General features: G+C 37.8%; 1 protein-coding gene and 1 pseudogene across 1 annotated transcript in view; one reads left to right on the forward strand and one right to left on the reverse strand.

Moving 5' to 3' along the window:
* The window catches only part of LOC137401802 (32 kDa beta-galactoside-binding lectin-like), a 36,206-nt pseudogene extending 27,375 nt beyond the window's left edge, over window positions 1-8,831 (reverse strand).
* Window positions 1-26,443, forward strand: part of LOC137401912 (nestin-like) — a 1,051,237-nt gene that overhangs the window by 477,297 nt on the left and 547,497 nt on the right. The window lies entirely within an intron of this gene.

Consider the following 26,443-nt stretch of genomic DNA (forward strand, 5'->3'; position numbering starts at 1 on the left):
TGTACAGCTGAGCTAGAGATGGATATACAGCTGAGCTAGATATGGATATACAGCTGAACTAGAGATGGATATACAGCTGAACTAGAGATGGATATACAGCTGAGCTAGAGATGGATATACAGCTAAGCTAGAGATGGATATACAGCTGAACTAGAAATGGATATACAGCTTAGCTAGAGATGAATATACGGCTGAGCTAAAGATTGATATACAGCTGAGCTAGAGATCGATATACCGCTGAGCTAGATATGGATATACAGCTGAGCTAGAGATCGATATACCGCTGAGCTAGATATGGATATACAGCTGAACTAGAGATGGATATACAGCTGAACTAGAGATGGATATACAGCTGAACTAGAAATGGATATACAGCTTAGTTAGAGATGAATATACGGCTGAGCTAAAGATGGATATACAGCTGAGCTAAAGATGGATATACAGCTGAGCTAGAGATGAATATACAGCTGAGGAAGAGATGGATATACAGCTGAGCAAGAGATGGATATACAGCTGAACTAGAGATAGATATACAGCTGAGCTAGCCATGGATATACAGCTGAGCTAGAGATGGATATACCGCTGAGCTAGAGATGGATATACAGCTGAGCTAGAGATGGATATACAGCTGAGCTAGAGATGGATGTACAGCTGAGCTAGAGATGGATATACAGCTGAGCTAGGGATGGATATACAGCTGAGCTAGAAATGGATATACAGCTGAGCTAGATATGGATATACAGCTGAGCTAGGGATGGATATACAGCTGAGCTAGAGATGGATATACAGCTGAGCTAGGGATGGATATACAGCTGAGGTAGAGATGAATATACAGCTGACCTAGAGATGGATATACAGCTGAGCTAGAGATGGATATACAGCTGAGCTAGGGATGGATATACCGCTGAGCTAGAGATGGATATACAGCTAAGCTAGAGATGGATATACAGCTGAGCTAGAGATGGATATACAGCTGAGCTAGAGATGAATATACAACTGAACTAGATATGGATATACAACTGAGCTAAAGATGGATATACAGCTGAGTTAGAGATGGATATACAGCTGAGCTAGAGATGGATATACAGCTGAGCTAGAGATGGATATACAGCTGAGCTAAAGCTGGATATACAGCTGAGCTAGAGATGGATATACAGCTGAACTAGAGATGGATGTACAGCTGAGCTAGAGATGGATATACAGCTGAGCTAGAGATGGATATACAACTGAGCTAGAGATAGATATACAGCTGAGCAAGATATGGATATACCGCTGAGCTAGAGATGGATATACAGCTGAGCTAGAGATGGATATACAGCTGAGCTAGAGATGGATATACAGCTGAGCTAGAGATGGATATACAGCTGAGCTAGAGATGGATATACAGCTGAGCTAGAGATAGATATACAGCTGAGCAAGATATGGATATACCGCTGAGCTAGAGATGGATATACAGCTGAGCTAAAGATGGATATACAGCTGAGCTAGAGATGGATATACAGCTGAGCTAGAGATAGATATACAGCTGAGCTAGAGATGGATTTATAGCTGAGCTAGAGATGGGTAAACAGCTAAGCTAAAGATGGATATACAGCTGAACTAGAGATGGATGTACAGCTGAGCTAGAGATGGATATACCGCTGAGCTAGATATGGATATACAGCTGAACTAGAGATGGATATACAGCTGACCTAGAGATGGATATACAGCTGAGCTAGAAATGGATATACAGCTGAGCTAGATATGGATATACAGCTGAGCTAGGGATGGATATACAGCTGAGCTAGAGATGGATATACAGCTGAGCTAGGGATGGATATACAGCTGAGGTAGAGATGAATATACAGCTGACCTAGAGATGGATATACAGCTGAGCTAGAGATGGATATACAGCTGAGCTAGGGATGGATATACCGCTGAGCTAGAGATGGATATACAGCTAAGCTAGAGATGGATATACAGCTGAGCTAGAGATGGATATACAGCTGAGCTAGAGATGAATATACAACTGAACTAGATATAGATATACAACTGAGCTAAAGATGGATATACAGCTGAGTTAGAGATGGATATCCAGCTGAGCTAGAGATGGATATACAGCTGAGCTAGAGATGGATATACAGCTGAGCTAAAGCTGGATATACAGCTGAGCTAGAGATGGATATACAGCTGAACTAGAGATGGATGTACAGCTGAGCTAGAGATGGATATACAGCTGAGCTAGAGATGGATATACAACTGAGCTAGAGATAGATATACAGCTGAGCAAGATATGGATATACCGCTGAGCTAGAGATGGATATACAGCTGAGCTAGAGATGGATATACAGCTGAGCTAGAGATGGATATACAGCTGAGCTAGAGATGGATATACAGCTGAGCTAGAGATGGATATACAGCTGAGCTAGAGATAGATATACAGCTGAGCAAGATATGGATATACCGCTGAGCTAGAGATGGATATACAGCTGAGCTAAAGATGGATATACAGCTGAGCTAGAGATGGATATACAGCTGAGCTAGAGATAGATATACAGCTGAGCTAGAGATGGATTTATAGCTGAGCTAGAGATGGGTAAACAGCTAAGCTAAAGATGGATATACAGCTGAACTAGAGATGGATGTACAGCTGAGCTAGAGATGGATATACCGCTGAGCTAGATATGGATATACAGCTGAACTAGAGATGGATATACAGCTGAACTAGAGATGGATATACAGCTTAGCTAGAGATGAATATACGGCTGAGCTAAAGATTGATATACAGCTGAGCTAGAGATGGATGTACAGCTGAGCTAGAGATGGATATACCGCTGAGCTAGATATGGATATACAGCTGAACTAGAGATGGATATACAGCTGAACTAGAAATGGATATACAGCTTAGCTAGAGATGAATATACGGCTGAGCTAAAGATTGATATACAGCTGAGCTAGAGATCGATATACCGCTGAGCTAGATATGGATATACAGCTGGGCTAGAGATCGATATACCGCTGAGCTAGATATGGATATACAGCTGAACTAGAGATGGATATACAGCTGAACTAGAGATGGATATACAGCTGAACTAGAAATGGATATACAGCTTAGTTAGAGATGATTATACGGCTGAGCTAAAGATGGATATACAGCTGAGCTAAAGATCAATATACAGCTGAGCTAAAGATGGATATACAGCTGAGCTAGAGATGGATATACAGCTGAGCTAGAGATGAATATACAGCTGAGGAAGAGATGGATATACAGCTGAGCAAGAGATGGATATACAGCTGAACTAGAGATAGATATACAGCTGAGCTAGCCATGGATATACAGCTGAGCTAGAGATGGATATACCGCTGAGCTAGAGATGGATATACAGCTGAGCTAGAGATGGATATACAGCTGAGCTAGAGATGGATGTACAGCTGAGCTAGAGATGGATATACAGCTGAGCTAGGGATGGATATACAGCTGAGCTAGAAATGGATATACAGCTGAGCTAGATATGGATATACAGCTGAGCTAGGGATGGATATACAGCTGAGCTAGAGATGGATATACAGCTGAGCTAGGGATGGATATACAGCTGAGGTAGAGATGAATATACAGCTGACCTAGAGATGGATATACAGCTGAGCTAGAGATGGATATACAGCTGAGCTAGGGATGGATATACCGCTGAGCTAGAGATGGATATACAGCTGAGCTAGGGATGGATATACAGCTGATCTAGGGATGGATATACAGCTGAACTAGAGATGGATATACAGCTGAGCTAGATATGGATATACAGCTGAGTTAGATATGGATATACACTATACATAAACGTCTCACATAAGATAATGTTATACCTGGTATAACCCACTTTAGGCCAGCTGTAGTGAAACTGAATGAGCAACTGACAGCCATATTGTATGTTGTTATAGCAAGCGTGTGAATGAAAGCTATGTGAGCAGTATGCTCAAGTACAGTTATATACTTTTACCTCACTCTAAACTTTTACCTTAAAGGTTGACTTGCAACAAAATTCACATTACAGTTATTTGGTATCAAAAGATTCGCCATGTCTTACTTTGTTGTGTGGTAGGTGCCAAATATGTGGAAATGTGATTACAAGCTCTTAAAAGCTCAAAAACAAAAGCTGCCGTATATTGGAATCTCTTGATTTCGATGACGTATCCGCAGATTTTGGTTATTGTCTTGTCACGTGATGTTCTCGCGTGAATTGAAAGGGAAATACAAAGCTCTATATCAAACTTATCGTAGCAATAGTTTATGACAAACACTTTGGGTTTTACCTAAGACCCCGTATCAAATATAGATGCCCGCTACTTTAAAGTTTCAGCCACTTTACACCATTCCGTCCGACATTCAACATACGCGTACATGTCCGAGTTGCAATCATAAAAAAATTCAAATTCTGAAGAGTTGAGACCCTGGCGTTTCGAGCCTGACGCTCTATCTGAAGAAGATCCTTAACAGAATCAAACCTCCCAGCCAGTAAGCACCCCCACTAGCCAGATTTTATGTGCCAAGCTAGCTAGTAGTAATAGTTTCAGCTTGAGAGTGATAGAACGAATACTATTATATACATGTATATGATTTTAATGATGATAATTATCGCTTCATATTGCGAAAAAATAATTACAGATTTTTCTCGAATGACAAGATTAACAATTTTGATATTTAAATCTAGCGCTGCACTGATATACTGTTGGATAACATCGATCGGATGTATTAGCTATGGTTGCATAGACATATATGTTCATTTCTGTAGGAGCTAATACCATCGGCTACAGAGTGGTGTGTCTGCAAGCGCTGTCAAGACATGCCATCTCTTACTGAATGTTTGTGCTGCCATGATGCTGAGTTTGCGGATCATCTCCATGACGGCGGGGAGCATGACTGCCTGTGTATGCATCCCGGTGTGGACGAAATTTTGGCGCCTGCACCCTTTGAGTTGGGGTGGAATAAATACCTGTGATATTATAGTGAGTTTGATTTTCATTTAATGCCAACAACACCAAAGCTATGCTAATGTGTCAAGCAATGTCTACAATTCTTGTGTTACACATTTAATGCATCGGGTTGAACACACATATTCTGAACTCGTGGAACACAAGGAGAACTGTTATATTTGGCTTGTACACTTACTACAGTATAGAGTGTACTAGTTTTATGATTTTATTACATAAAGGTCGAAATTATTTTGATGATCAGCAATTATTGTTTTTCAATAATTGTTTTGGTAGATAATCTATTCCCATTTGGAGAGCCATCGCCAAATGCTCGGAAAAGGTTGTGTGCATACTGCAATCTTGTGTTTTGGCTTATGCTGCAAATTCGTCGCGGTGAGCGATGGCCTCTACCTGTCTGCCTGTGTTCAAGGGCTTCTGCTATGGTGATGAAGAGACTCAACGACTTTGGTAAGCGGTGAAACCAATATGCGTTCCTCTATGTATTTGTTTTTATTTTATAAAATCAGTTATGGCAGATTTTTGCACATTAATCATGTGATTTTAAATATGGAAGCAATGTAACAGCAATTTACTAACAAAAATTAGTTTGTTAGCTACATGGTGTGTAGTCACCATGTGGCTTAGCCTGAATAAATGCGGAAAAGTAATCGTGCTACGATTACTTGAATAAAAGTAAAATAATAATATGACAATGCAACAAAAATGAGTACCTCCTATGATATAGAGTTGATCTAGAATTCTCAATAAAAGTCGTTGAGTCTCTTCATTGCCATAGCAAAAGCCCTTGAACACCGGCAGGCAGGTAGAGGCCATCGCTCACCGCGACAAATTTGCGGCATAAGCCAAAACACAAGCTTGCGGTATGCACACAACCTTTGTAACAACATCCGTTGTAATGGACCTCACTCTCAGGCCGTGGGAAATTATATCGGACTGGCATCGCTTGAAGCCTTCCAGCTCCATGGCGTTAGAGCTGGTGGTCTCCGTTGGCTGCAAAGTAAATAAAGTTACGGCCGAAAATCACTTTCACATTATTTGAATGAATTATTTAGCTAGATCAGCAACTTCATGTTTATGCATTGATAACTAATAAAAAATTTGGGTTTTTGTCAGGCTGTGAAGTAAACTATCAAAGTTTTACCTTGACAAGATGGCTGCTGACTATTAAACCGCAGCTCTGATCCATCATAGTGTAGGCCCCGTATATTGCGCAATGCCCCGGACTGTCGCATCTACCGTCACCTGCCAAATCAAGCTCATAATCGATTGCTGCCATCAATCCCTCGTTATGCAGGGTGTACTGCTCAGCAATACACTGTGAAATATTGTAAAACTTCATTATACAAGATTAATTTGTATCATTATCATTAGTCTAAGAATGTAGAATCCTCTTCCCCCTTTTTGTGCTATATTATGATGAAGAATCAGAATTTTAAATTATATTATATTTCGCTTGAAGAATGACATATTTTCATTTCAAGAAAAAAATTGTTTCTAAAATTTGTTATTCAATTAGTTTGCCAAGCTTTTACTCACACTTTCCAAGTTTATGGGTAAATATTAACACTCACACCATGTTGGTATTCTCTTTTTTGGTAGAGGCAAACGCTGTGGCTTGGTATCGCGATGTTCAGGAGCGACAGAAAACGGAGGTTCTGCGTAAGGCATCCGCCAGAAAAGAGTGATGCAGCTGCCAGCAAGGGGTTGATGACGTGAGCTCTGTTCACCCTGGCAGTTGTTTCCCAAGTGTACGATTGGTGACAGGAGGCACATGTAACCTTGAACTCTATCCATCAGCCTTCTTGCACCATCGTGAATGAGCAGGGGAGGGCTCAGGCGTGGCAGTGAAATAGTCGCTGGAGTGCTGTCACACTTACTATTATTTTCTCCACTTTGAAGGAGAATTCGGGTCTGAAATTACAACACAATAGTTGACTTGCAATAAGATTTGTACAACATCATTTCTTGTTATTATATCATATTTGCTTGATCAGAAAAAGAATAAATTTATAGCCATGCAATCATGACACAGATTTTACAAAACCTTATCAGAGTACATGATATTGTAAACATAAAAATGTGAGTAATAACTTTATGGATATTCTTTATATTTTGTAAAGTTTGGTTAAGTTCAGCTCTATCTGACATGTAATTGGAGAGCGTTTGACGCTGGCCAACATAGCGCTCAAACTCTTCCTAGTCTTCAGTGGTTGGCACAAACTCTTCATCATCTAATACTAATAATCTAATAATATTAAAATGCTATTAACGATGATATCAGAAAATGACAATAACTATTTCATATAACATATCTATAAGTGAGTGGGGTTAAGAAATTTGGCGAAATTAATCGTGAAACAACATTATTTTATCAATTATATATTAATATATTACGTTTTACAGATAGATATGCTGTATGAATTATTTTGTTATAATAAAAATAATACACGTAATTAAAAAGATAAAATACTAATAATATCATATTACAATTAAATGACATTAATATTGTAATATTAAAAATAGATTAATGCAGTAGTATTAAGAGAATACTGGAAAATAACCCGAGTTACTACTACTAATACAAGTGGTTCATAAAATAAATTACTCACGTGCTTTGGTGGCATGTGGAGTATGCAAACAGGTTAGAAAACATGTTGTCTTTGAAATGACGAAAACAAAGGTAAGAGTAAGCAGGCGAATAAATAAAGTTTGTCACATCCAGCTTCACCCAGTTGCTCCGCGCCCGGTGAGGGTCTGGTCTTTTCTCTGCTCTTGGCCAAAAAAGGTGCTTCTCAGCTTGCCAGCTGCACAAACACGATGTGGTGCGTTAGAGATTATGACGAATTGAAATTAACAAGTCAAATACAAGAAAGCTTATCTGTTATTTGCGACAGATCAAACTTGAACTGAAACTAACATTATCTGATCATGTGACTTACAATTCCCGCCATATGGCGCGAACAACTTCTACAGCATTTTTCGACCATCATAGCGGGCCAAAAGGCTCATTATTTTTATCAGAAGAATCGTTCAAGCTAAGTTTAAAAAATTAAACATATTTTTATGCTATGTTTTGAGATATCAGTGCTCAAAGTTGCAGCATTTTGATGCCGATAAAATAGACACGTAAGAACAATAGACATGGTTTTTATCGCAAGCGTGAAGTATATTTGTGAAAATATTTCGACGAATAAGGTATACAGTATATGAGAGGTATACAGTAGAACTAGAGATGGATATACAATAGGTGTCATACGATAGGTTCTCTGTCTCCATAGCATTGTACTAAACTTGTATGTAACCTCTTGCAGCATACCAGACTTCTGCTGAATCTTGAGCATCAAACCCCAGTTCTACACCTCCAATTATAACAACATTCAACCTTAGCGACTTCTTGCCTTTTCACATTGTGCTAAATACACAAACAAAGCATTGAAGATGTAAGAATGTATTTGACTAGATATTTATATGATATAATGAAAACAAATGCTTGTTAATACTTCTGTTTTGCACAAAAATACTACATTATTATTTTATTGAAACGTTAAGCAATGGTCGGTCGATAACTTTTTATTAATGCTGTTTTTAAACCCCATAGACGTGTCATTTAAGATCATTTTTGTCACGAGGTGATACCGGAGGTACCTTTACATCTGTTGTTCATACATTCTTATCAAGACAGACAACAGTCCAATGATATCCTTTGACTATCATTGCAGTTCTATGTCAATAAGTTGTACAAACCCAGTGAAAATGTAACTAGGCATAATGTATAGAACAACCATATCTTCCTCTTCCTCTATAGATTCTGTTTCAAAGAATTCACACGCATCATGCCAATTGTCATATTCTATCATTGAAGACATCGTAGTTGGCAAAGCAGGGCAATTAATTCACAGATTTACACATCAATGTCGCAGCTAGCCTAAAAATAGCATTTAGCATTGTTGGATGTAAAGAGCAGGGCTCAGTACAGAACGTTTTGAGAACCTTGATGGGTGTGCTAAAGTGAAGACAACCCTTGAGTTTTTGCATGAGCAAAACTAATTGGTGTGAACCCGCTTACAATTTTTAAGAATAGTTTTATGGGCAGGCAAGAAGTAGATGCATAGGATGTTGGAGTAGCTATAAGCAGTCATCGTATTAATATCAGAGGCTAAACCTATAACTAACTTAGAGTAATATACTAGTTAATTAAGGTCAAGGTTATCTGCTGATTCTGCATTCGCATGTAGTCTGTCTATTATGAAAATGTAACCGACTCCGGTGAAGATGTTGACAAAGGTGGTACACTATTAAAATGTTTGTTGTTTTTAAAAATGGTCAAGAAACAAATAACTCTACCTGTATCTGAAGTTTATGCATTTCAGACTCAGTAGTAAGAATATGCAGCATAACTTATTCTAACTTACAACAATCCTAAATTTAATTGCTTTTTGTTTTTCTGTCATCTAGAATTTTATACTTTCACATTTACTTTTACTTGACGAAGATGTCTTGGTTAAAAAAAACATCCGGCAGCGTATGTTAAACTAGTTCATAAGTTTGTATGTCAAGAGAAAATATTTGCTTAAATCTTTTCGCTGGATGCCAAAAAAAATTGTATGTAGATGTTTGACTGTATTAAAGATGTAGTTGTGTCAAATTTAAATTGATCTTAAAAGAAAGCATTTTTTTTCTCTATCAGTTGATATGTTGTTTGTTGTGTTACGCGATCGCATTGCCAAGATGTTTGAAGATTAAAACCGAAAAAATCTGATCGCCGTAAAAACGCTCAGGCCACCAAATTGTGCCCAGACTTGCCCAAAATGATGTCACGCATTTGGCAACCTGTCTCTATCTCTCGTATTCACATCGGGTATTTGCGATAAAAGTCTAGTCTTACGCGGCTCTATTGGCATATATCATATTTCGTATTTGCTCATGTTGGCTAGAATAAAATTTTGAATCCTGCTACAGATGCATTATTATGAGTGTTTCAAAGGCCTCAAATAACGAAAATTGAAAATTTGTTCTACTCACTTTCTCCAAATGTTGTGTAAACATTTGGGTACCGACTACCAATTCTACCGGTCTACGGTAATTCTGTCCAGTCACCAATGTAGAACGCGGTCTTTGTATCAGCGCAGTTCTGCAGCTACCCATACAAACGATATACAGCCTCCCATAAGCCCCGCCCACATTATGTCGCCTATTACCTATTGCCTACGTACTAGTTTCTTACTAGTACTAGTAAAATACTGGTACATATTGACATCTCTATAATGCACCCATCCGGGCGCGAATGAGATAATATAGTAGACTAGACTAGTACTATTCTTACCGAATACTAAATAAGTGAAATAAGCAAGCCATTTTTTTGAAAAGATAATAGACAGGGATAGAGTTTTAAGGATGAGAAGTCTGCTGCAAACTGGATTTGAACTCACATTCTCCAGTTCTGCGGACACCCATATACCATATCCGATTCACCACAATATTCTTCAACAATATTATTTTATTATACAATTTTTACAAGCAAAAATATTTTCATCTCGGCATAAAGCTTTTATTAAAAATATTCATCAAGTCGTGGCCACTCACATAGTATTAGCTGATACAATAAGACAAATTCACCTACTGCAACAAACTCAAACAAAACATCATCCAGCACGCATTCAAGTCTCGCTTTCTCCTTTATGGCAGTTTCCACACTGACAAAGCTTTTTCGGCTGGTGGGACGACATAAACATTCTGTAATCAGTAAAACAAGTAAATGTAAACAAAGTAGATGCAATAAATATGTCATTCATAGATATGTCATTCTAAAGCGTATCTATTGACAGCTTCCAAATTGGGAGTTAAATAGATTGTGAGTGTAATTTTAAAAACGAATAAACATTTAATAAAGGCACAAGTACGCCAGGCCAACGATCCGAAGCTTTGGTTCTGGAAATTAAAGATTTGCAATGATCAATCGATTTTACCCACTTCCTACGAGTGAAAATAATTTGTAATCATGACTCTAATTTACCAAAGAAAATTCGAAAAAAAATATTATAGCTAGGTAAAACGGCAGATAAGCTATGAAACGATGATTGGAGATAGCGAAGAATTATCATTTTATTAATTAGTATATGTATTTATGACTATAAAAAATATTACATTTACTAAAGTATAGAAGACTCTAAGTTAATTTACCTCCATTCTGTCTTCTTCTGCAACGAAACGCTGCTGACGCCTGTCAGCTTTGGCCATAGGCTGTCTACTCTAATCTTTTACTAAAAGTTGCTCAGATAACTCTGAGTAGCGGTCGCTCGAACTTGAAGCCATTTTAAAAATATGTTTAACTTAGTAATTGTTGAAACGCTTTGAGAATGAATTCTCTAATTAAGAGAATCTTCGAGATCACAGACAACGCGTTTTACGAGTGATAACATTTATTACGGCCTATATAAAAATTTCGCATGCATGATTGGCTAACGAATCGACCTCATATTTATTGCTCGTGGTTTCGTTTCAGATACCTTGCTTGTGACGTCATGAAATAGGCACCCGCTGGAACGTGAGCTTTTTAAAAGAGGGCCTCATTCAAACGCATATATCTCTGGACAGGGTTGGTCTACAAATACAAAAATGGCATCAAATTGTAGCTGATGTTTTAGCCTTTTATGGGTCCTAATTTCATTTTTGACGCAACTACATCTTTAAAGATTTCGCTGCATCTGTCTAGCTAACAGTATCCTCAACTTCAGGCAGCAAACAAGGCACCAAACCTCAACCCACTCTACCCCAAACCGGAGACCAGGCAGAATAAGTCTCTTCAATGTTTACCTTCTTGAAATAGCTGTAAGCCATCAGACATCCAAGGAATAAATAGCTACAGACGTCACTTCTGATTGGAGCAGACACTGTACTAGGCATTAAGGTAATGGTTGGAGTAAAGGCTAGTAAGAATAGCTTGGGAAACGCTTTGGGGCAGATTATCAGCTTGACTTGTCTACAAATATCATGAACCACGTCTGTTCAGATGAGTATGTTGACGCTGAAAAGCATAAACATCTGCTAACAAAAGTGTATGATACAAACTCTATGCAATGTCATCAACAAACATGATCAGTATTATAGAGTCACCATAGCAACTGCTGAATCTTGGTCTTTGCAATGCTTACGTTTACCGGCTGTTTCAGCTATTTCTAACACCTCTGCCTCTCATCTTCCTCAGCTTATTGTCCATATCTATACATAGGAAAACAAAATCCATACCTATGAAAAGAAAATTCACACTTATGAACAACATATTTGCAAATATGAACAGCATATTTGTACATATGAACAGGATATATGTACATCTGGACCGGATATCTGTACATACGAGCAGCATACTATACATATAATGAACAACTTATCTGTACATATGAACAGCACACATATACATACTATTTGGCTAAGCACCTGTGTCAGATATTTAGCTCTCTATCAATATATACAGTTCATCTTTACCTTATCTATAAAAATACTGGCTGTTGTCCGTCTGTATGTTCAATTTTAGCCATAACCCAATCTTAAGTCTTTGATTATTGTTTTGACTATTTGTTATTCATCTCTCTTTCCTTCCCCCTCCTCTCCGCCTCTCTCTCTCTCTCGCTCTCTCTCTCTTTCCTTTCCCCTCCTCTCCGCCTCTCTCTCTCTCTCTCTTTTCCTTCCACTCCCCCTCTCCCGCTCCCTCTCTCTCTCCGGCTCCCTCTCTCTCTCCATCTCCTTCCCGCTCCCTCTATCCCGCGTACACTCTCGCTTTCGCTCCCACTCGTTCTCTCTCCCTCTTTCCCTTCCTCTCCTTTCCACTCTCTGTACCCCATTTCTCTCCACCTTTCCGTCCTTCTCTCATTTCCTCTCTCCCGTACCCTCTCTCTCTTCATCTCTCTCCCACACTCTCTCTCTCCCACACTTTCTCCCTCGACTGTTTATTTATAGAAAACTAAGCCCTATCATAGGAAAGACAATTACCAGATAGGAAAAGGCAAGACAACTGCAGCTAGAGTATAGAGTGTATAGTGTGACCACAGTGTAAAAATACTACTGAATGAAAACTCTCCTGAAGGTCGGCTACCTCGTTACAAAGTCTTGGAAATATTGTAAGACCTCTTAATAATAGTTACCTCTATGAACCACTTTTTGCTATTGGTTAGCTTTACTGTAAAACCTCATACAATTGGTTCAAATTATTACAAGACCTCATACCATTAGTAAAGTCTATCACTTGGATCAAGCTGTTCTTTAGCTTCAAGTGTTCATCTTTAGTCAAAACAGCTTGGAATCCTGTTTTTACCTGATGTCATTGTAACAGACCACAGGCTAAAGTTGTACTTGTAACATAATAATAACTGATAATAATAATAAAATGATAACATAGCCTTTGATTCACTTATCCCCAAAGTTTTTTTCCCAACAATTAGTGTTTTACTATAACCGCTGTAGGACATTATATTTCTTGTAAAAGTATTTTGGTGTAGGTAAGTCACTTGTTTAGCCATTTAGTGTCCTGTTTCGTCTTGTTTGTCTTATAAAAAAAAAATAAAAATTTCATTGAATACAATATATTTATTTTTTTCTCCATCATTAAACCTTGTCAATTATCCCACAACCAAACACGAGCGAAGCGAATGTTTGGGAGCTCAATGATAAATGCATATGCGCACACAACTCCCAAAAAAGTATCCGTCCACGGCCGTTATCAAACCCTTGTACGATAATTCCATCAAAAATGTTAACCATTTTTGTGTAAGGTCGCTCAAGTATAATAATTAATAATGATACAAAAGACGTGTAAACATATTTAAATATGTTACCAAGTCTTTGAAAATTTTCTGCAATATCCTAAAACTAACCCATCTGATCGGATTATACATAAATAGACAGATTAATTTGGCTTAAACTCGCGATAAAAACTTGACGAGCGTTTTTTACTCAAAATTAAGACCGGCCAATGAAACGCTGATAAGGCCGTGCAACAAAGAGTAGAACCACGAAGTCGTGCGCAATTCAGAAAAAAAGGCGTGCACATTTCACCAGTCTATGGCATTGTCCAATTGCCGAAGGTTTCTGTAATCAACGTAGAAGTGCTGAAAAGTAATCGTCTTTTTTTGCCAATTCTACCGGACTCTGACATTTTGGACACTTATAATGAGTACTTCGCTATTCCAATTGATGTCCAAAGCAGTGAAAGTAAAGAAAATGACGATGATATTTTTCTAACGATTCTTATGAGATTATTACAATATTTAATTATAAGAATAATTATTCGGTTTTATCGGATTATTATAAGATTTAATTATAAGAATATCATCTCAAATTTACAAGATCAAAGTAGGCCTATAGTGACCGATGGTGTGCAATATGTTACTGTTATTATTTATCTAAAGATTTTGTTGATGATACTGCGGCTGTGGTCAATACTGTGGTGCTGCTAAGCCAATTTTAATATCTGCAAAATTAAGTGATAGGCCGACCTTTTCTTATAGATATACATCTATTTCTATAGTTCAAGAGAGATCAAGTTTGTAGAGATCAAGTAGGCATGCAGCCACAGAAGACAAAGAGGCATGCAGCCATAGAGATCAAGTAAGCATGCAGCCATAGAGATCAAGTAGGCATGCAGCCATAGAGATCAAGTAGGCATGCAGCCATAGAGATCAAGTATGCATGCAGACATAGAGATCAAGTAGGCATGCAGCCATAGAGATCAAGTAGGCATGCAGACATAGAGATCAAGTAGGCATGCAACCATCGAGATCAAGTAGGCATGCAGCCATAGAGATCAAGTAGGCATGCAGCCATAGAGATCAAGTAGGCATGCAGCCATAGAGATCAAGTAGGCGTGCAGCCATAGAGATCAAGTAGGCATGCAGCCATAGAGATCAAGCAGCTAAAACTTGTTTAGATTTTTGAATTCAGCGTAATTTTATAGATATATAGATTAATATAACAACTTCTTGCTATTGCTTGTTATGAGCAATGCTATACAGCCTTCCCCCAGCCTGTGTATATTACACAGCGGCTTGCCATTTTACTTATAATATTGCATTTCTCCCATTGCAGGGGAGAGATATAAACATAACCTTTTCCTTCCATTATTGTTGTTTGTTGTACCTAATAACACCCAGTACATTACAGCTACCATTGCAGTTCTAATATTGCATTGCAGTGCCATTCGACTGCTATTATTGCATTTCCCAACCGGCAGTACCCTTTCTTTTACAATTATCACTTTGGTAGTGGGCTGCTTGACAGGAATCTCTAGCATATAACTTAATTTTTTTTAAATATAACAAAATATGAATACAAATTATTCTTGCCTTAACTAGAGATGTTAAAATAATCGGCTAATTTAAATACTTAGCCAAGCCCCACAAACTATTTTATTAGGTTTACTCTATTCACTAGGTTGTGCAATCTGCTCTTTTTTAGACTGTTCAAAAGTGGTATTCAAAACAAAATTATTCGAAACCTAGAGCAACCAACTAGGCTTACAATGATGAAGCAATGTTTCTTTTTTATGGTACTTGGGATTCTCCAATTCCAATCAGATTAGTTTGGGCTGTCATCGTACAATTAAACTTCTGCTTACTTACAGTTGAGCCTAAACTTGTGTATAGTTATATTTATACAAATTGATGCCAGTTAAAAATATCAGTACATATTAACTACTGGCCCTCATAACTTGTGATAGTGTTCTTCATAGTTGGTTCGAAATGGAAAACGCGTGGCGAATATTTAGAGGTTTCAACGCGGCCGCCAGCGCATTTATCATAAAAAGCTCAAATGGAGTCGCTTATAATAGTTTATTTGGAACTATGGACGGTTGGGCGACAGTCAATAGGGCGACAGACACTTAGGCGACACTTTCGGTTCGAAAGGCGACAACTTCAGACGGAAAGGCGACACAGCGGACAAACAGGCGACAATTCTGGACACTGAGGCAACAATTCTGAGGGCAGGATTAATTCAAAATATTAAGTCCTGCTATGGCCTGTTATATTGTTGTGAATTAGTAGTGAACACTAACAAGACACCAACTTTATTGATGCCCAGATCGGAAATCTTGCATTAGCATACTTTTTACACCTTGCTCCACCTTACTTCCTTGGCATCTATTACCTGCTTATATCCTCATTAATGCCATTAATCTGATTACACTATTCTTTTGCACACAGTAGAATTTCATATTGTATTAATGAATGTACCAAATATTTATTTAATTGAGATAGTTGTTATTTAAAAAAACTGCTGAGATTAATCTGTCTTTGATCGCCCAACTATTCTTCTGTTCATCCTTTTCTACAAATTTAACTTTAGAGTCGGTCAACACGCTCAGAAGTCATTTAGCCAGTCACTATTTTCTTTTTCACTTCCTTCCTTGAATGCTTGGAAAAACTGGCAAGATGCTTATCAGTGTGGCAAGAGTCTGAGATTCCTTACCGCCTAATTTATGACATCATAGAGGTACCAACTTTTTCAACCCCTTTGAAGCGATGCATTCTTGAGTCACTAGCATACCGCTGTTGATGAGTCATTATACATCCTTTGGCTCATGTATCATGTATTAGGACCCTCAGTGGTAGATCTCAAATTAATGTATGTTCTTGTTCTGATTGCAGTATGAAAATAAATACATACATATGAGTTTAGCTTTATACATTTTAATAAATTTGCTTTTTGGTATATTTATACAAATAGTAAAGCTGATTTTTATCATATATAACTTTCAAAAATACGTATATCAATAGTTTGCAGCATTAATTTTTTTACAATGACTTTATTCTGATTGATAGTATGTAGATAAACCCATCTAGCGACAGAACTGCTCTTTCCTATCTAGAATGACGAGATCAGGTTCACGGTTATAAATTGGCAACTGAATATTACTTTCTACTAATTCTAAAACTTACATGAAAAGATAATTTGAATTACAGGAGTATAATTGTACACAGTGACTCGCGGGTGCTCGAATGTACTTGCACTTCCAATCATACACAAAAATAATTGCAGGAAATTCCCTACACCACTATTTAATAAAGTTGTTATTAAAGTTCAAGCCAATGGCTGTCTATGTAATATCTTCCCATCTTTTCTGAAGTCTGTCTTTTGTTAAAATAGTCGCATATAAAAAAGATTCATAGTGCGTGTTAAAATGCAAAATATAGTATATGATGTGGTACATGGCAGCATTAACCTGCAACTGAGTATATATCACAAAGGTCTTTGAGGTGTTGATCACTCCTCATTGTCTCAAACTACAGGTTGTGACAAGGGTAATTCGGTCAAATATCTCAAGTGACTCTAGGGTAACATGGCATCAGGACCAATTGATTTCTATGCTTTGGAGTGGATCATTTCTCCATAAGCTTTCTGTGATGCTGTTTAGTCTTCTTGCAACAAGCTGCAGAAGTTAGTAAAATATGGATATATCTTAGACACCTATGTCAGAAAAAGCCTTCACTCTTCATACTCAAATAAAATCTCAACAAAAATAGATCCGTGTGAACCGCAATTTAGCCTATTGAGTCTGCATTATAATGACATTGAATTATTATCATAATTGTAAAGAAACAAGGATAAGGAAATCATTATTTCCACAAGTAAATGAGAAATTACAATAATAGGGAATTGTCTTTTCATCTCACACAAAGAGCAAACTCTTCTCCCAGTTACGGAGAATTTTGACGATCGAAACCATAAAACTATTTCTTTTCGAGGTAAGATAACTCTAAAGTTTCAACAATCAGAGAAGGGATAACTCTAAAGTTTCAATAATCAGAGACAAGATTGTCGACAATTCAGCCGAGAACGTGACTTTTCGAACAATTTTGAACAAACATGCTGATACAAAAACAAGTTTTGGTGTTTTAATTGAATAAGCTAGATGCATTTTTAGAAAAAAACCTTAATATTTTGTTAATTGTCTGGGCTAGCATAATTAGAGAAATCCCAATCTCACCAATGGCGTTTAAAAATACATGTTGCAATTATGATTTATAAAAAAGTCTGTAAAAAAAACAATAACATTTTCAAGGCTACGTTTCAAAAATATACGTAAGCATTGTTGTATAATCGAGCTGGTGGGCCGCGGGCTACGCTAATGCCTGAGGTCATGGTAGTTACAGGTAGTTACGAGAGGTTACGGGAAGTACGAGAGGTTACAGGAGTATAAAGGCATGGGGAGATTGGGAGAGCTTCCTTCTTTGCACCAACTGCATGTGAGTACACACGTTTATATAACATGGCGCAGTTGACGGAGCTCTGATTTTTGTTTCTTTTGTTATCATTAGCGATAATTTTTCTGGTTGCGGGTAAGTTAAAACGGTTGAATAGACCCTTTCACGGGCGTGCAGGTGAGGTAACGTGAGGTAGGGTAGTGTTGTGAGGTGTTGTAGCGGTGAAGTAGCGGTGTTGGTGAGGTGTAATTATTTATTACATATTCGGAGGTGGGAGTTACACTAATTATACGAGTGGGGTAGAGTGTATTTGTGGTGAGGGAGATTTTGTATCGGGTAGAGATGGAGAGTGGGTTTCCGAAGCTGGTGTTTGGAGAGCATGGTGATGGGTCGTGGGAGAGATTCATAGAGGAGATGAATTTATGTATAGAGAGTGCTGTTGAGAGAAGAGGTTACGAAGGTGAAGGTGGCGATAGACGCCCTATTATGAGAGGTAGATGTAGGTTAGTGCCACTATTGAGAGCTATTGGGCACAGTGGTAGAGAAGTATTGAGGGGTGCAGGGTTTGACGTAGATGGCGTAAATTCTACTTATGAAGGGGCAGTGGAGGTTTTGCAGGGTTATTATGGTAGACAGGAGAGTATGTTCGTAAAGGGGCATAAGTTCCTTACGGCTAGGCAAACACTTGGGGAAAGTGATAGAGAGTTTTTACAACGGGTAGAGAGTTTGAGCAGATATGCAGAGGTGACTAACGATAATGATAGGGTAAGGTTTGCCCTTATTGTGGCGGTTAACGGGTTGAAAGATAGAGAAGTAAGCAGAGAGTTAATGAAGAATGCCAATCTTACTTAGGTGTTATTGCAGGAGGCATTGAGGGCTCGTGAAATGGCCAACAGCTCTGATAGATTTTTGAGAAATGAGGGTAGAAGTACCGAGTTAAAGAGTGAGGTTAAGAGAGAAGTAGCAAAGGTATCAGAGTTTGATAGCCGAGTGCAGTACAGGAGTAATGATAGAGATAGAAGTTATGATTCAGCAGGTAGATCTTTCCCTAGGGGTAGCCCTAGGAGTAGTAGAGAGTATTATGGTAGTGAAGAGCAAGGTACTAGTAGATATGGGACAAGAGGCAGGGAGTATCACAAGGACAGTGACAGTAGAAAGTATAGAGATAATAGCAGGGAGAGGCATGTCTCTAGATATAGAGCAGGCAGTAGGGAAGGCAGTGAAGGTAGAGTATGCTACAATTGCAAACGTAGTGGGCATGAGATGAGGAGTTGTCCCTCCATTAAATGTTTTTGTTGTGGACAGCGAGGACATATATCCCGCTATTGTAGGGATAGGAGAGAAGTAGGTTATGACGGGCGAGGTAGTAGTAGGTCAGGAGGTAGTCGAGATAATAGCTACGAGCGGTATGGTAGCAGGGACAGTAGTGGGGAGAGGTTCAGGGGCCGAGAAAGCCCCCGCGAAATTAGAGGCTAATTTGGCAGGTACAGAGACAACAGTATGGATAGGTTTGAGGGGGAGAAGTATAAGGAGAGGTACCAAGATAGTAGTAAGGGCAGAAGTGTTAGGTTCTCTGGTTCTAGGGATAAGTATGAGGATGACAGTTGACTAGAAATGAGAATTGTACAGGTTTTAAAGGTCAATGGGAAGAACGTTGGATTTACATTTGATACCGAGGCAGAGGTGTCGACTGTAACCGAGGGGACGGCCGAAAGGCTGAACCTACGGCTAGAGGAGCCATCTACTGTTTTGGCGGGAATAGATGGTCGTAAGCTAAGAGTAGTCGGTAAAGCAGGTGTTCAGTTGGAAAGTAAATATAGATTTATAGAGACAGAGGTATACGTGGTGAAAGGATTGAGAACAAACTTCTTGGGCATAACTGAGTTAAGGCAGCTTAAATTATTTGCTGTTGTAAACGCGGTATGCGAAAGTAAGTTTGAGGCTGTTAAGGAGTGTAGAAGTATTAAGCCAGTTAAGCCGTTTTCGTCAAGAACCATTATTGCTGGGTCAAGTTATGTTTCAGATGATGTCGAGTTGCAAAACCTGACAAATAAGTCTGACAGAGAGAGCGAAGTTAAGAGAGGTCACACGGGTCAAGATTGGTGGACTTGCAAAACCAAGGAAGTGAAGAGTGGCGGATATGTGGAAATTGGTAGCCAACAGGGGACAGCCCGGGGCGCCAGGGATGTGCGGGTGTCTATGGGGTGTGATAGAGAACAGAGTCACGATGAGGTAAGGGAAGGTGCTGAGAAAGTAGCTAAACCAGTGTCTGTAATGGAAAAGATTTGCTCTTTTTTAGCCGAGATATCCAGCAATGGAAGGTTAGACAGAGAAGGTCATGAGAAAAAGGTAGCGGAGATTGAAAGAGAGGAAAGGGAGGTGCGGAGGAAGTCGAAAGAGAAATTAGCTAAGCTGAAAGCCAAACGGGAGGCAGCAGTCATGGAGTTGGAAAATGTCAAGGCATTCAGGGTAGTGGTGCAGGAGTTAGCCGAGGTTCAGAGGAGAGTTGCTAGTAGCAGACATGCACTGGTTGCAGGTGAGGTCGAGCTAGATAGGTCTGGGCCTATGCCAACTCCCAACTCTGTGGTGCCATCCCCTGTGCAGCCGGTTACGGCCCAGGTGGAGACCTCCCACAGGAAGCCTGTCGAGCCTGCCTCTTATTGGGGAGAGCGAGGTAAAGACGGAAGAGACGGAGATGAGGTTGAGGAGTCATTACTGACCCAACCAAAAGACTCCGGGCTTGTCAGGGTTGGTGGAAGTAGTGTTGGAGATGTTGGTGGAAGGAGTGTTGGTAGTGACCATAGAGTTATCTCCCCCTAGAGTGATAACTGTGCATTCAACAACACGAGCGTTTCCGGTGCCATCAAGGAGCGTTTAGGCCATGCCCCTTTTTTGTGCTAGTCACTCGTAGTGATTGACAGAACAATAACATCAGCCGTGAGAATGATCATTAATTTGCACAGTAATTATTGCTCATATTAAAGAGATGATGATTATAGTTTATTACTCTAATATATGCTTATTATTTAAAGCAATTCAATACTTACATGACTTGCAAAGACACTGAATAGACAGTGTTAAGTAGGTGAGTTAATGCAATCAGTTACTCCAATGATATACAGCCCCCACACATGAGGGGCTGTATATCATTGGTTATTCATAGATAAGATAGATAGTCATACTGGGGTTGTATTACATTGGTGTGATGGGAAGCTAATCGACTGCCATCAACTGAAAGTGTTGACATTGTATGGTGATAGAGTGATTCATTGTCACCTCAGTTCACAAACAGCCCTTGCATGTAATATTAGATTTCAATACATATCAATCAAATACATAGACTAGCTTGAAGCAAAGATGTCCACTAGTTAGTGGACATCTTTGCTTGATGTAAGCAAGCAAAAAGTTTGAAAGTTAGAGTGGCAAATGTTGTTATATGTTAGATAAAAATAAATTATACTTAATTATACTAAATTATAATTATTTAAAAATAAAATAGACTTTTTATTACTTTATTTATTAAATAAAGTAGTAAAAAAGTAGTTGAGAATTACTTTATTTATTAAATAAAATAATAAAAATTAGCTATGATTACAATAGTTTTTTATTGTAATCATAGCTAAACAGATTATATTTAGCATTACTTGCTAATTATTTTACATTTAAACACATTTACAGTTTTATTTTTTTCCTAATTTATTTCAACAAAACACTTCTTTCATGATATGAAATTTAAAAGTTGTAGTTGTTTGAAAAAGCTTGAAAACATTTACAGTTGTTTTTATTTTCTCTCATCTCTTCATTTATTTCAATTACACAAAACACTTTTCATATTATGTAGTTTGAAAGTTAAAGTGGTAAATGTTGTTATATGTTAAAGAAAAATAAATTATACTTAATTCTACTAACTATAATTATATAAAAATAAAATAGACTTTTTATTACCTTATTTATTAAATAATTTTCCATTGTAATCATAGCTAAACAGATTATATTTAGCCATTACTTGCTAATTATTTTACATTTAAACACATTTACAGTTTTATTTTTTTCCTAATTTATTTCAACAAAACACTTCTTTCAGGATATGAAATTTAAAAGTTGTAGTTGTTTGAAAAAGCTTGCAAACCTTTAGAGTTGTTTTCTTTTTCATCTTAATTCATTTAAACTGCTTAAAAATATTTTCTCATGATATGAAGTTTAAAAGTTAGAATAGTAAATGTTATATAAAAATAAGTTTTCTGTCCAAATACTTTTTTATTACTCGGGCAACACCGGGTAGTACAGCTCATAGTTGATGGCAGTTGATTAGCTTCCCATCACACCAATGTAATACAACCCCAGTATAACTATGTATGTTATCTATGAGTAACTGCTTGCATTACCTTCACTTTCACTCACTATCTATTCAGTGCCTTGGCAAGTCATGTAGGTATCAGGGATTATGTGCATGTCACAATTTCCATTTCCATAATTCATTTCCATATTATTTCCATTTCCATAAAAGTTCCATAATTCATTTCCATATTAATTCAATTTCCATAATTCATTTCCATATTATTTCCATTTCCATATTATTTCCATTTCCATAATTCATTTCCATATTAATTCCATTTCCATAATTAATTTCCATATTATTTCCATTTCCATATTATTTCCATTTCCATAATTCATTTCCATATTAATTCAATTTCCATAATTCATTTCCATATTATTTCCATTTCCATATTATTTCCATTTCCATAATTCATTTCCATATTAATTCCATTTCCATAATTCATTTCCATATTGTTTCCATTTCCATATTATTTCCATTTCCATAATTCATTTCCATATTAATTCCATTTCCCTACTTCATTCCCATAGTATTTCCAAATCCATATTATTTCCATTTCCATATTATTTCCATTTTCATAAAAGTTCATAATTCATTTCCATATTAATTCCATTTCCATAATTAATTTCCATATTATTTCCATTTCCATAGGATTACCATAATTCATTTCCATATTATTTCCATTTTCATACTATTTCCATTCTTGTAAAATAAAATTTCCAAATCCATTTCCCTAAAATTATGGAAATATTTATGTTTATGGAAATGAAAAAGTAAACATTTCCATAATATGTTTAGCAATCCCTGGTAGGTATTGAATTGCTTTAAATAATAAGCATATATTAAAGTGATAAACTATAATCATCATATCTTTAATATGAGCATTAATTACTATCTCAGCTGGAATTCATGATCCTTGTTTAACCCTTCTCATGGCTGATGTTATTGATCTAGTCAATCACTACGACTGACTAGCACAAAAAAGAGGCGTGGCCTAAACGCTCCTTGTTGGCACCGGAAACGCTCGTGTAGTTATCACTCTAGGGGGAGATAACTCTATGGTAGTGACAGTGGTCACGGTAAGAGTATTGGTAGCGGCGGAGGTCAGAGTGATGGAAAAGCCAGTGCAGACTGGCAATGGAGCTGGCAGTAGCAAGAAGAGTACACTGATTTATACAACAGTGAGAGTGGAGGATCAGGAGAGTGAGGAGAGTAGTGCGGCCGGGTACGACAGCAGCCCCGGGTTGCTCGGGAGTGATGGTACGCAGGAGGTGTCGATGGAGGAAGACCTGGGTTAAAGCGTAAGGTAAACTTCACCAGCAAGGTGAGTTGATGAATGAGTCCCAATGTATTTCTGGAAGGTTAGTGGCCCATACAAAAAAGAAAAGAAAAAGGGCATGTTGTATAATCGAGCTGGTGGGCCGCGGGCTACGCTAATGCCCGAGGTCATGGTAGTTACAGGTAGTTACGAGAGGTTATGGGAAGTACGAGAGGTTACGGGAAGTACGAGAGGTTACAGGAGTATAAAGGCGTGGGGAGATTGGGAGACCTTCCTTCTTTGCATCAACCGCATGTGAGTACACACGTTTATATAACAAGCATAGCACACAACGACAGCATCTCATAGTTTGTCAGTACATTACCTTGCCTTCAACCAAACAGCAAACCAATTTGTCGCCTTTTAGTCTAGAATTGTCGCCGGTTTGTCTGCCGTGTCGCTTTTCCGTCTGAAGTTGTCGCCTTTCGAACCGAAAGTGTCGCCTAAGTGTCTGTCGCCCTAATGACTGTCGCCCAAAAGTCCAGTTACTGTTTATTTGTAATCGTAATTCGTATTTCGTATTCGTATATTCGTATTCGTAATCTCTGGCACCCAAAAATAATACAGGACTTACACATGTATTGGCTGATCATTATAATAGACCATTTTCTTCGGGTACTTTTTCAGAACATAAACGTAACTCTCACTAGAGAACTGTCACCCCCTTCTACCGGTATACGGTAGACAATGCTACTGATAGAATAATGTGACTCAAAACCTATCGGAAACTTTATTACCTAACTGCTTGGAACTTGTCATTCACGATCCATAAATGACGGCGGATGTTATAATTAAACGCAGCCGCAAGCAATTATAACGGAAGTTTCTTCTAAAAGTTTCCGAAGCAGCAAATTTTATTTCGCGGTGGTATGACACGTCGCGTTAGGCTAACCTATCGAACTAAGGTTATATCACCGCGAGCGCATTATGTTTTATTATTGCCTTTCACACTCTGGCTACGCGCTAGCCAAATATGTCTCAAGAAGAATCTACACGTGTTGTCTGTGAGACTGTACATGTATGTGTTTGATAAATTATGTAACCAATTTTCAATAATTATGAATGTTCAACAATGTATTTTACCTGCTGTTTTATACTATTTTGGCGGTATTTTTTGCTATCGGGTCAACGTAAGTTGGTCAGATCTCTTATTATCGTCATCATTATAATTGGATTTTCCACCACTTGGCCAGCGCGTAAGTGTGGGAGAACATAATATATTGCTAATTAAAAAGAGCTGTTGTTAATAAGAGCTTGTTTTGATATCTTCAATGTAGTTATATTGCGTTTGGCGATTCAGTGGCTAAATGTATACTTGAAGAATTGCAGTTTCACTCAAAGTTTATTAGTGGTAACTTGCGCCAAGAATGACAGCCGATGTCATGGACAAAAATACGTAGCACAATATCAGCAAGGAAGACAACATTTAGAGTAAAGCCAGCCTAGTTCAACTAAATAACTTACGTTTTGCATAAATATCTACGTCTGAAATTGTTGAAGTAGTGCAAACGTTTTACCTGTTTGCACGAGTAGGCTACTTGGTGCTTCCAAGTTTTTATAATATATGAAAATGTATATGGTAGTTTCACAAGTATTGGCTATCGTTTCATGAGCATAGGTGGTACATGAGAAAAAAGAAATTAAAACTCATTTACTCTTCGATTACACTCAACAGAAATTAGACATCACATAACCTAGAAACAGGAAGGTTTAGCACTCAAAACATCCAATAGTACACAACTTTTAAAAATCGATGTCTGGCAGAAATGTAAGTCCATTGCAGATCTTCATACACCGAAATTTAATATATAGATGTAGCGGCTGCAGTGAAAAAATATGTTCACGATAAATGTATTATTTTAACAATTTAACCTTGCTGTAGTATGGGCGCAAATGTGTTTGGGCAACTGCAATCATTAAGGCATTGATGCTTCATGTGTTTGTAACCAGCCTGGTGGAGAGGTTAAGATTTCTTAACCTAATATTTTACAGTAGCTGCTATAAGTCCAATTTTGATATATTACAGGCTACAGTAGGCTTCAGTTTAGGCCCGCTATCACTTGTCAAAAAGATGTTTACAGTTGGAAAGGTCAATATGATGGTGCGATGTTTTTGTAATATTACTTTCTCTCTTTCTTCTCACTGCCTCCTGTTATAAAAATACTGGGTATTTTCATAGCAGCTTCCTTGTGCTTTTTCTTCTGCAATAAGATGTGAGCAAAGTGCCTTAATTTAATAGCTAAATTCTAGTTTTACTAGTTTAGAGGCAATAATAAGTTATAAAAAATTATTATATTGCTTTTGTGAACTAAACAAAAAAACATGATGGTTAATCAAACCTAATTTATGCAAAAACTTGAATAGCTGATTGAGGCGTTAGTGTTAAAGGCATACTTGCAAGAAATTTACATTACAGTTATTTGGTGTCAAAATATTCACCACTTCTTACTATGCTGTGTTGTAGGTACAAAATATGTCGAGATGTGATTAAAAGCTCTTAAAAGCCCAAAAACCAACAGTTAGTCGCCGCCATCATGAACCCGCCGCAGCTACAAATATTGGGTATTTAAAAACAGTTTTTGGTGCTTTCTCTTCTGCAATAATGTGGGAGACATAATAGGAGAGAATAAT

The sequence above is a fragment of the Watersipora subatra genome, chromosome 8, assembly GCF_963576615.1.
Source record: "Watersipora subatra chromosome 8, tzWatSuba1.1, whole genome shotgun sequence".
NCBI classification, from domain to species: domain Eukaryota; kingdom Metazoa; phylum Bryozoa; class Gymnolaemata; order Cheilostomatida; family Watersiporidae; genus Watersipora; species Watersipora subatra.